Here is a 13,810-nt window from a genome sequence, read left to right as displayed (position 1 = left end):
GTGCTTCCAATATCGCCCAAGTATGATAGTGACTTGTGTTACAACACTGAGATGACTTGGTGATTGTTTTTAGAAATAATTATATTCTATCCAACTTGTGTAATAACTATGTTGATGAATATAAGTATGAGATATTTTGTTTGTCCAAAGCATGTATTTAATTGTATCACCATTCAAGCATTAGTGAATATGAGAAGGAATATTGTTTAGAAGGTTACAAGCATTAGAAGGAAAGGAAGAGACTCATCTATCATAGTCATGTGATCAATTTTCTTCAAAGGATCTTCATTTAGAAATCATAGTCACATTTTAGAGATCATCCATTGATTCATCATAATAGCTACATTAGTCCCATATCCTTTAATAGGGAAAACCTAATAGTCCTTGCAAAAAATCCTAATAGAGTAAATACTTAAATATATTGTACAAATCCTTTCACAAGGTGGACCTAATAGTCCTTATTACGTCTAACATGATAAGATAACTGGAAGTGATCATTTTCAAGCCTTAACTAAAAAACTTTATTACTATAGTAGTGAAGCACTATGGATGTCATGCCCACCCCATTTTTTTGAATATAGAGATGGTTTTGCATGGTGTTATGAGGATTTGAAAACCTTTAGGAATGGTGAATTTAAACATGAAATTTCCCTTAAACCAGATGTAGTTCCTTTAGGAAAATGAAACACAACTACAACCCAATGATCTCTTATGCCATCTTTAGAGAAATTCATAAAATGTTAGAAGCTAGGATAGTATATCCCATACACCATTCAACATGGATAGATAAATGTTATCCTTGGTAGGAAGAAGAATGGGGAGATCAGAATTTGCATTGATTTTATAAATCTAAATTAAGCATCCCTCAAAGACAACTACACTCTCCCCAACATGGATCACTTGCTATAGATAGTGGCAGGATCTAAAATGATGTCCATGTTGGATGGTTTCTTAGGCTTCAACTATATTGAAGTTCATCTAGATGATCAATTTAAGACATCGTTCACAACTCCCTATGGAACTTTTTCTTACAATAGAATTCCCTTTGGGATAATTAATGTTGGAGCCACCTTTCAAAGAGCCACAAATACATCATTTTCAAATTTGAAGGAACAAATCATTGTTATCTACCTAGATCACTTGACAGTTTTCTTTGAAAGAAGAGAGGAAAATTTGAGAGATTTAGAGAAAGTATTGAAGAGATGTAGGGAACATAGAATTGCCTTTAACTCTAAGTAGTCCATCTTCTATGTAATAGAGAGAAAGTCATTCAATCATATAGTGTCTTAGGAGGGCATTAAGATTGATCCTAAAGGTGTCAAAGCTATTCAACAACTCAATCTACTAGCAAGAAAAATTTTTGTTAAATCACTCTTTGGGTAGGTAAATTTCTTAATATATTTTATTACTAATCTATCTAAAATTACAAAGTGTATAATTAACTTGATGAAAGCTAGTTTGATTTTCAAGTGGAGTGATCCTTGAAGAAAGGCCTTTGATGAAATGAAAACCTCCATAACCAATGCCCCTATCCTAGTTCATCTAGATTATACCAAAGACTTTATTTAATATTGCTATCCATCAACCCATACATTGTCTACCATACTCATGCAAGAAAACAAAGAAGGCATCCAATAAACTATTGCTTTTATGAGAAATCCTCTTAAGGAGCATGAACTAAGGCACTCCCAAATAGAAAAAATGTGTATGCTATGGTAAGAGCCCTTAAGAAATTCATATTTCACATTCAAGATTCACATTCAATCATTTATGTTTGTGATTTACAAGTCAAAAGTATCTTAACTTAGAAAGAAATAGGATGGAATCCAAGAGGAGCCTGGATAAACATAGTCCAAGAGTATGAAAGTGAGATAAAACCTACTAAGCTAGTCCATGGAAATGGTTTGTGCAAATCAATTATAGAAAATTAAGAGGTAAGGTCTCAAGAGTCCTAATTGTAAGCCTCCAAGACCCTTGGTTTTCAAATACTTCTTATTTCCTTACTTATGGAGAATGCTCAAATGGATCAACCTACAAGTAGAGAAGAGACCTTAGGACCAAGTATACCATATACATTATTTATGATGATTAGTTGTACAAAAGGGAAATTGATGACACATTCCTAAGATGTGTAGATAAGCCTCAACAGGAGAGATTTCTTAAAGAATTCCATAAAAAAGCTTTTGGTGGGCATTACTCTTCTATATTCACAACATCTAAAATTTTGAGGCAATGTTATTGTTGACAATAAAGTATACTCCCTTTCTTGAGGTATGACCTTGAAGTGACCTTGTGTAACATAGAAACAACCTCCAAGTGTGGGACTTGTGCTCTGATGCTAAATCTCTAAAGAAGGCTAGCTTCCTTACAATTAGGATGCACTTGCACTACCACTTCAGAGGAAAAAGGAGTAGGAAACTAAAATTAAAATGTAGAAGTGGAAAGGGGATGATGCATCAAGATTGAAAATTGGTTACAACTCTTCCTAAACTTGCACAAAAAATGAATGTAAAGCCCAAATAGAAAAATCTCAACTCAAATCTACACTTTCATAATTTAAATGAAGGAAAAACCAATGAAATGCTGCAAGGAAACAAGTTCACAAGACAACATTCATCAACAAGCTACACATGGCATGCAAACATGAAATAATAAAAGAGATATGACCCATACAATGCAACAATTTGCACAATGTATCAGACTAATAAGATAAGGTAAAGCTAATATTTTCATTCATATAAGGCAAAAAAAGTTACAATAACAAAGCATAAGACTGCTGTCATGAACTAGAGAAGAACATAGAGGAACCTGGAAAAAGTATTTACAATTGCCTTTTTAAGAGTTCATACATAACTCTAATCTAACCATGAAGTTCAATCCCCAACCCAAGGTGCAGTCAAGTTGTAGAGAGCAATAAATGAAGAGTCATAACTAAATCTGATCATGAAATACAATCTGCTATAATAAAATCAAATATACTCATTCGTAAGAAATGAAATCCCACGAGATTTGATCATTACAATCATTAATGAGGCATAGAGATGCAAAGATATCATGCAAACAAGGGCCAAGAATGTTGTTCAACACTAAAGAATAGTCCTTTTAATGTGTCATGGCCACAACAAATAAATTTGTACCATTGTCAAAAAATGCAAGATGGGATAGGAAGTAATGTTAACCTGCCTAAAAAATTACAGAGTTGATCCATGTGGAATAAATCTAATTATCCTAGAAAAGGATGAACCATTTATGTAGATCTTCATTTTGAAATGAATGACCTAGAGGCTACAAAAATCTCTTCAACAAGTGATTAAAACCCAATGATAGATCAAGATCCTCCCAATTCTTCAATGGACACTTGTAATGCACTTTAAAATATTGAAATATGCATATAGATCTTATGACCATCATATCTTCACAAGAGAAAAGGGAATCAACATGAAAATACAAGAATCATTTGACCAAAAGAAACTCAAAATGATAGGAATCTACCACATGGAAGAAATTGGTTGGTTGACACATTTCTCAAATGCATGGTTGAAGAGGCAACAATGATTTCACAATTTTGTAAAAGTAAGAAAAGTCATTCCCTGAAATAGAAAAAATGGTTAATGGAAAAGTTAACCTTGACAAAAAATTTGTGTTAACCCACAACTTGGAAAATGAAGGAAAATGAGCCAACTCAGTCAAAGACCAAACTAAACTAGCTCTGTCAATGAAGGAATTGAGCCAACATAACTCAAAAGAGACCAAGTTAACATGAGATGTTAACCCCAACCAAAATATGTGTCAAACCATATCAAAGAATCTAGCCTATTGAAGATCTCTTAGATTGGTTATCACTAATGTGCTAAATAGGGGAAAAAATTGGCCAACATTCTTGGTGACTTAGAGGGGATGCTTTCATACTAAGCATAGATTAGTGGCCTTAACAAATCCATTGGGCATGCAGTCACTACCAAGAATTGAAGCATTATCATACCTACAACTTCACAAAATTCTGTAACTATCAAAAAACAAAAAAGCCCAAGGAGCTCCAAAAAAGGGAGAAAATGTGCTTGTGCACTTCTTGGAGATTAGGAAACTCCTACTCTACTATGTACAAGTATTTATAATGGAAAAAATCAAATAAAACCATTGAGTGGCTTGTTGAAATAGCTACCCTTCCTCACAAGATGATTTCTTGTTCCATGATTTGTGGGTAGCTAAAAATAATAGCAAAGCATAAAAAACATGTTGTTGCATGGAACAACTCCTTTCCAATGTTGAAAATGATGAATCTCTCTAGCACTGGGGCATTATCTTGTGGAGCAAAAAACACTTTCTCCTCTTTGTGATTTTACCCTCATGCTCAAAAGTAAGCATGACTGGGGACAACATGTTGATTTGTTGTAGAGCTAGATGCCTTATGGGGCATCCTCTTGATGACTTTAGGTCTAAGGAATTAGTCTTGACCTTGTCATTATGCTCTGCAATGATGGTATCTCACTAGTTTGGAAGTGACTCCTCCTCTTCTTGTGAATAAATAATCTTTGCATCTAACCACCTCCTTGAGAGCTACTATTATGTTATGACTCCCCTCTTGTTGCTGCTAAAGACATGCTCTTTTTATATAGGAGATGATGACTCAACATCTATGGAAGACAATATAGCATCACAATCATCCAAGAGATCATCCTCATCATTGATCTCCTCCATCATAGTTGCAATAACATGCATAGGTTGAGGGATAAACTCATGCATGTCAGCATGTTTCTCCTTAAGGATAGAGCTATCCTTGGAAGCTTCCTTTTCATCCACCATATCATGGAGGACAATCTATTCCAAAAAATGATCTTCTTCTTCCTTAGCTTGTAGTAGGTCCTAATTCACTTGTAAAGGCTCAATAGTCATGATTTTTTCCTCAAGAGAAGGAACAACCTTTTCTTTTTTTCTCTCCTCAAAAAAAGAGGGAAGCTCTTCAAATAAGAGGATCGATCCTCTTCCTTCTTCTCAATAGCTACCTCTTTATTCTCCTTGGTTGTAACTTCTCCCTTTGTGGTTCTTCTTACTTCATTTCATTCTCCCAAAACTCCATGTTTGGGCTATTAGGAGTCCATTCAACCAATCCACCCTCAAAGAGTGAAATGGTGATAAGTATGGAAGGCTTGTGAGGCTATCTTTTCTGCATAGGGAGTGGAGGGGTTACAACACCATGCTTTTGTACTAGAGGGGCTTTTTGAAGCTTGGAATGAAAAATTTTGGAGAAGGAGCTACCTTTTCTTTCTTGATCTAAAAATGAGCCAATTGTAGCCTCATTTCCTCTTCTCTTACCGCAGTAAGTTACCTTTCAATATTCTCCTCAAAATGTCTCTATCGCTCCCTCTCTTCTTGTTATTGTTGGAGATAGGCATGGTATGCCATCTCCTCTTGATGTCTCTCTATCTCTTGTTGCCTTGCAGCCTCATCAAGCCACTATCACAAGATAGCAATTGCTAATTTTATTCATGAAATATCCAATCAATATTCTTTTGGAATTCTAACACCATATCTTTAAGCTCCTTATATGGGAATGTTAGGACTAATGGAGAAAGGGTAGGAGGAGACTAAATTTTTTGAGTATGCTAGCTATAACCATCTTGATCTTGAGATTAAAAAAGTAAATATGATGACTAAGAACTAAAATTTTCATGATATGTGGGGGGGGGGGGGGGGGTGTGGGGGAATAGAAGTTGTTTCCATGAAATGAGTCCATGGTTAGAGTTTCATAAAAAATGCATTTTCATAGAAAACTTGAAAATTACAAAAAGATCAAGAATGATCATTACATACTAATACTATTTCATCTTGAAACTAGTGAATGTGCACTAGATTCACCATGCTATTTTATGGAATGCCTCTAGAGGTTGATTGCACCAAGAATTACACCCAAATTCTTAGCAAATAGATTTTTATTAGCTTCCAGTGGACTTGTGTAGCTGAAATTGATTCTCCTACTAGGCATGCCAAAAACTGTTGACACAAAAGTCTAAACCCTTGCTTGGGGTATGACCCTCAAGAAACCTTGTGTAACATGGAAACAACCTCAAAGTGTGAGACTTGTGCTCTAAGGCTGAATCTCCAGAGAAGGCCAACTTCCTTACAATTAGGATGCACCCACACTACTACTTGAGAGGAAAAGGGAGAAGGAAATTGAAATTGAAATTTAGAAATGGAAAGGGGGTGATGCACCAAGATTTAAAATTGGTTCAACTTTGCCTATACTTGCACAAAACATGAATGGAAAGCCCAAATAAACAAATCACAACTCAAATCTACCATTTCAGAATTTAAACAAAGGTAAAACCAATGAAATGCTACAAGGAAACAAGTTTACAAGACAAAATTCAATAGTAAGCTACACATGGCATGCAAACATGAAAGAATAAAAGAGAAATAACCCATACAAGGAAACAATTTGCACAATGTATCAGACTAGTAAGATAAGGTAAAGCTAATATTTCCATTCATATAAGGAAAAAAATACAACAAAACACATATGTTCATGCTTCATACCTTGGGGATATTCCTTTCCATCAACAAAACATAATCTAGCAACACTACATACCTTTTCTTCTTTTTTTCTTCAATGGCTTCAACTTTTGTTTCACTCCATCCTTTTTCAAAGTGTAGGTATTTGCTTGCCTATCATGTACAACATCCCTTTTAAACTACCACAACTTACCCAACAACATAGGCATATATCCATAGGTATGATATCACACAACACCTCATCCTAGTAGCTTCCAATCTTTAACTTCAATGAGCATTGTTCACTGACCATGACCTTGTGGTCATATTGTACCCAAACAATATGGTATAGATGTAGGTGTTTTTGTCTCTTCAACTTCAACTTTATGACCATCTTTTATGACACTAGATTGTTAGTGCTTCCACCATTGGTGATCACATCACAACACTTATCTTCACATTTGTACTTTATGTGAAACAAGCTACTTCTTTGATCAGGTTCATTCTCACCACTTAGTAGGACTCTTCTATTAACTAGGAATTATCTTCCTTCAACATTTTTAGAATGGGATGATCAAGCATCTTCATCAAAATGTGTAACTCTATCCTAGCCTTTTGTTCTTCGATCTTTCCTTCCTTGGTGCTGCGAACATTCAATTGCTCTATGCCCTTCTTCTCCACATTGAAAGCATTTTCCACAGAAACCTCCTCTTCCATAATCCTTTCCCTCTAGGTCTTCCTCTTTGATCTCTATTATTTTGATCATGGATAGTATTAAAATTATTTCCCCTCCTATTTTGATTACTACTTCTTGCCTCATCCTTGTTATTTTGATCATCATTTCAGCCTCTGTAAGGTTGTTCACTAGATCTTTCATCGCAACCTCTTCCACTATACTTGCTATCAAACATTTTTCTCAGCTTCTCCTCAAATTTTAGGGAAAATTGGTATTCCTCCTCAATATTGGTCATTCAAACTAGACTTAGCTCCTATTGAATGCTTGGCCTTAACCCATTAAGAGAATGTATGAGTTTTTCCTTATCACCTTCTTCATGGCTAGTTCTAATGAGAACTTTGTAGAACTCTTCAGTATACTCCTGAATAGATCTTTGTATTTTCTTCAACCCTTGTATTTTCTTCAATAGATCAAGCTCATAATCCACAAGAATTGACTTTCACTTCATTTTATCAATCATTTGATCCCATCTAGTGATTTTTTCCTTATCTCTTCTATTTCACTCCAAATATATCTCCTACCACTAGATCTTTGCATGACCTTTTAGTTTGGCCTTTGCAAACTTGACCCTATTTGAATCTTCAATATCTTCATATTCAAATTACTCTTCCAATTAATTGATCAAATCAATAAATTCCTCTATGTTAAGATTTCTCAAAAATGTGGGGACATCAAACTTATTACTTTTTCCAATCTTGGATACAACCTTAAAAATCCTTTCCTCCTTTGGGTTAAAAACTTTATCTTCTAACACTGGATCAACATTTCCTTCTTCTTCTCTTTCATTCTCACTTTTATTATCTCCTACAATAAGATTCATTCCTTTGTGCATTTGTTCTTGCAATTCTTGCATTTACCTTTGGAGAGCTCTAAAATCCTTAGTTCTAACACTTACAACTATTCCATCATGATCTGTCTATACACTTAGCCCAAACCATGGTTTGGGTGTGAACTGGCTCACAGTTGAAAATCCATCCACACACTCAAGAATGCAATCTCTAATAATACCATAAAAAAATAATAGGAACAAAGAAACAACAATAATTTACAAGAATGAAATATGGAATTCTTATTATCACTGCAAATTTAGAATTATAAAACTTAGAATTACAATATGCTAACCCATTGGCACCTTCATTATGGTAATCTGCAAGACAAAGTTGAAAACTATCACAAAGAGTTATCCTAGATAGTTTTTGGGTATTTCTTGAACAAGAAATTTTATGCCACCTAAGAAGGTTTTAGACACTCAAACTTAATACCTAGGGTCAACATTCCCTACATTTATATATAGAATCAACCAAATATATTTTTGACATTTATTTTGGTAGCTTTGGTCAGCTTAACTTTAGAAGGTCATAACACTTGAGCCATTGCTTTGATTGGCTATTATAACCCCTTTTTAGAATCCTCAACTTCTAATCTACAAGCTCAAATTTGTGCAAACACCCATCTATTGAGTTTGCAAGCCTCATCTGATCACATTATGCCTTCATTGGTGAGCCTAAAATTTTTATGCCAAAATTACAAACCAAAAATCTACAATAAATCCATGAATACTCATGATATGGCACTGAGTCTTAAGTTTTTGGCTGATATATCTAAGATGAACATACACCTCTAAAATTAGGACAATCTAAGCTTGTATGACTTAGTAGAAAGCTTCTATAGATTAAAAATCTACATAAGACAACCCTTATTCAAGCAACTAAAATGAAATATTTTTGGTTGATGCAATATTTCTCTTACACCTAGAATTATCCTACATCAGACTCTTGGGGTAATTTGAAAAGTAATCTTGTCATGTCTGAGGTATTTAGAGAAAAACCAAGATGGTTAACCTCCTACCTTGCTAGCCATGAAGAATATTCTACTCGCGTCCCTTTCCATTTGACTAGGTATTCTTCATAAGTTCTATTCCGTGTACTTTTTCCAACACTACTATCCAAAATCTCCTCAATCTTGTTTGTAGCTGAACTAGTTGCTGGAATAATCCACTACACTTCTAAAATGTCATCTCCATCACTTCCTTCATAATACTCATTTCAATATAAAATGTTAAAGGCTAGAGAAATATTCAATTCAATAGGCAACTCCACTTCATAGGAATTTCCATATTCATGTCTTTTCACTATCTTGCATGGTCTAAACTTCTTCATTTTTAACTTATTATATGTACCTAGTGGAAAATGTTCTTTTCTCAAATGAACCATGACTTCATCTTCAATTTGAAATTCCTTATGCCCCCTTTTCACATCTACCCTACCCTTATACTTTGTGTTCATCTTTTTATTGTGCTTTAAATCACCTCCTCATGGATGATCTTCAAATATTTAGCAAATTCTTCTACTTCGGCACTACTTATCTCTCCTTTATCCAACTATCACGATTCAGAAGGATTTTTGGGACTACTCCTATATACACTCTAGAATGCTGATTTACTAGTACTCCTATTGACATAATTATTATATGTAAATTTTGTTTATGGTAAAATCAAATCCCATCCTTTTGGTTTATCTCCAATCAAACATCTCAACTAGTTTCTTAAACTGTAATTCACAACTTTTCTCTGTCCATAATTTTGTGGATGATGTAATGAACTAAACTTCAAATCTATCTTTAATTTCTTCCATAATGTATGCCAGAAATACTCAACAAATTTGGTATCTTGATATGAAACTATACCTTTTGGTAGACCATATAGTCTCACCACTTATTTGAAGAAAATTTTTGCCACATGATCATCACTAGTCTTCTTGTAGGGAATGAAATGATCCATCTTTGAAAACCTATCAACCACCACAAAAATAGAATCATGCCCTGGATGAATCCTTGGTAATCCAAGAACAAAATCCAAGTTGACATCCTCCCATAATTTCTCTAGTACAAGTAATGGCTGATACAACCCCCTATTTTGCTTCACTCCTTTTGCCATCTGACATATTCTGCAACTCTACACAACTTCTTCACATCTTGCTGCAACTGTGGCCAATAATAATTCTCAACAACCAAAGCAATGATCTTATCTCACCCAAAGTGTCTAGCCAATCCTCCACTGTACTTCTCCTTGATGAGTTTCTCTCTCATTGAACTTCTTGAAATACACATTGGCTTCCTTTGAATAACATCCCATCTTGGATTATGAAATCCAACCACTTTTTCCTTTCAAGAGTAAGAGGTTTTGTACAAGCCTTCCATGTTTCACCAAAACTAGGATGCTTTGGATATAAATTACTAAATTCCTTGAACCCAACCACCTCCTCTTCATTTTTATTAGCAAAATTTTTCTTCTATTAAGAGCATCTACAACTCTTATACTTTCCACTCTTGTGTTTACAAACAAATGTATAACTTTGCAAAAAATCAACCCACTTCAAATGCCTGGAGATTTTATACTAAAATTGTAAACCAAAAATCTACAATAAATCCATGAATACTCATGATATGGAATTTAGCCTCAACTAGTAGGCTTCTATACCTAAGATGAACATCCACCTCTGAAATTAGGACATTCCAAGCTCATATGAATAACTTACTAAGTAGAAAGCCAACTCTATATAAAGTCATCCCTTATTCAAAAAACTAAAATGAAATATTTTTGGTTGATGCAAGATTTCTCTTATACCCTGGATGCACTTGCATCAGACATGTGAGGTAATTTGAGAAGTGATCCTCTCACATCTTAGTTATTCAAAGGAAAACTAAGATAGTTAACCTCCTCTGTTGCTAGCCATGATGAATCCTCTACTAGCCTCACTTTCCATTTGACTAGGTATTCTTCATTAGTTCTATTCCTTGTACTTTTTCCAATATGACTTTCTAGTATCTCCTCAATCTCATTTGTAGCCAAAATAGCTATTGGAATACTCCACTGTGCTTCTACAACTTCATCTCAATCATCTCCTTCATAATACTTTGTCAAATCTGAAATGTTAAATATTGGTGAAATATTCAGTTGAGTAGGAAACTACACTTTAGAGGCATTTCTAGAATCATACCTTTTGACTATCTTGCATGGTACAAACTTCTTCATTTTCATCTTATTATATGTACCCAATGGAAAATATATTTCTTTTCAAATGAACCATGACTTCATCTCCAATCTAAAATTTCTTGTGTCCTTTTCACATTTGCCTTAGCCTTGTACTATGTATCCAAGGGTCCAAGAATACTTCTAAAACGTCTTATGAACTTCCTATAAAACTTGCTAGTCCATAAAAATATCTTCTCTCTATAGCACTCTTTGGAGTAGACTATTCAAGGATAGACTTCACTTTCTCTGGGTCCACTTTTAGACCTTCTTTTGAGACTACAAATCCCAGGTACACCAACTCCTTCTTCACAAAACAACACTTCTTCAGGTTTTCAAAGAATTTTCTTCTCTTAACTTATGAAAAACCTTTCAAATATGTATCAAATGATCCTCCAATTTTTTACAAAAGATTAATATATCATCTAGGTAAATAATGAAATACATATATAGAAAATCCTTCTACACCTCATTCGTGAGCTGCATGAGGGTGAACCCACAATAGTGGGTTACACTTTTTCGGAGGAAGAAATTCCTCCAAACAAGCGCGGGTCCAAAAAATTACCCGTATAGTTTTGATAGAAGCTCCTTTTCAAAGTTTCAATCAAAACTAATTACTTTCGATAGAAAGTAACCGTCGATCGAAACTAATTCGGTTTCATAGTTTCGATCGAAACTTGGAATACGGGTTTCCCCGCAGTTTAAAGTTTTGATCGAAACTTTACTTAAGTTTCGATCGAAACTATGAAACCCGCTAGCATATGTTAGAATCTGAAAAGATTAATAACCCAAAAAACTAGTGCAAAGAGTAAATATCTAAACTATGAATGCAAATGATACAAAATCAAAATAGCATCATAGAGTTAGATATTTACTCTTTGCACTAGTTTTCTGAGTTATTAATCTTTTCAGATTCTAACATGGTATCAGAGCTTTTCTATGTGCAAGAGTAGATTTTAGTTTCCTTATTTGAGAGATTCGGGGGGGGGCAAATAAACTTTATTGTAGTTTTTTGAAAAAAAAAGTATGCTCTTCTCTTGCATCTTTGGATGATCCTGAGAATCAGAAAAGTTTTGACAAAAACAGTTTTTCTCTGGGGTTTCAATCTCAAATTTGACAACCAACTTGCATATTTGGAGTTTTCAATCAGTTTTGCAGGTTCCAACATGCCATTGATGGACTTAAGAAGCTGATCCAGCATTTGCATGTCATATTTTGGTTGCTGGGGTTGTTTTCTGATTTTTGGAGCCGTTTTTTACTATTAAAGGTGTCTGATTTACACTACAGCAACATCTTCTGTTCATCAGCAAGAAAAATGCTTTTTGGGTTTTGTTCGCAGCCCCGAAAAACCATCTGGGTATCTTTTATATTTTGCATGCAAGCTGTATATTTTTCAGAATCGAGCATGCAAAGCTACAGCCATACCCCTCTCCGTTGGCAGCCGCAGATTTGAATGCAGTTTTCAAATGTCTCGTTCTTGCTCATACAGACTCCGATTTTGATGATTCTTGTTATGAACTTGGCTATTTTCTTGTTCTCTATCCACTAGTGGAGTTAGTTTTTGATTTTCATGCATGAATTCTTCAAAAATTGCAAATTCTCAGCCGTGACTGTGCACAGTTCTCATTTTGGAAACTTTAGAGGATCATAAATTTCTCATACGACCTTGTATTGAGGCGATTCTTTTTTTGAAAGTGCATGATTTTTTGAGTAGATCGTAGTGGTGCTATTTGTTTCCTTGATTATTGTGCCCAAGTTTTACTTTTAGCATATGCTCTTCATGAGGGTTTGTAATGCATTGAAATCAAGACCACTAAGTATCTCTTTCTAGTGGTAGTTGTAAATGCACTAAAATAAAGTGCCAAATAATATTTCTTGGGGGGGGGGTTCTTTGATTGAGTAAAGGGGGGGGGGGGCATTGTCGTGGCTGGGTTCTCTTCTTTTTAGCATTTCTTCGTCATGGATCAGACAAATATACCCATCCTAACTCCATACAATTACTTTGAGTGGAAATCATGCATGAGAATTCACTTAAAGAAAGCTGGATTAAATAAGATAACTATGGGACTTGAAACTGAACCTGCTAAAGATGAAGATAAGCCTAAGTGGTTTAACAAATGTGATGAGGCATTTGGAACATTATGTTTGTCTGTTTCTCCTGACTTGCTATTTCACATTGAGTCTTTGGATACACCAAATGAAGTATGGACAAAGCTAGAAACACTATTTGGCACACAAGATTCAATGAGGGGTCATATGTTGGAAAATGAATTAATCAGTTTGAGCCCAGGCAATTTCAACACAATCCAAGATTTCTTCACCAAATTGAAATCACTAAGGCTACAGTTAAAACAATGTGGAATTGAAAAGAAAGATGAACAATTGATTCTCAGTATTCTCTCTAAGCTAAGTTCAGAATATTCTGTGTTTGTCTCTACCTTCTATGCTACTAAGGGTGCACTTGGTACTCAATTCACCATGCCATCTCTAGATGATTTTGCTGTCAACCTCACTCGAGAACAGGACAAGCTAATCCAGATGGGCATTCTTAAGTC

This window comes from Cupressus sempervirens, chromosome 6, assembly GCF_028749045.1.
Source record: "Cupressus sempervirens isolate cs-2001-9-10 chromosome 6, ASM2874904v1, whole genome shotgun sequence".
NCBI classification, from domain to species: Eukaryota; Viridiplantae; Streptophyta; class Pinopsida; order Cupressales; family Cupressaceae; genus Cupressus; species Cupressus sempervirens.
The sequence above is the reverse complement of the archived record's forward strand: the minus strand, read 5'-3'. Positions refer to the sequence as shown.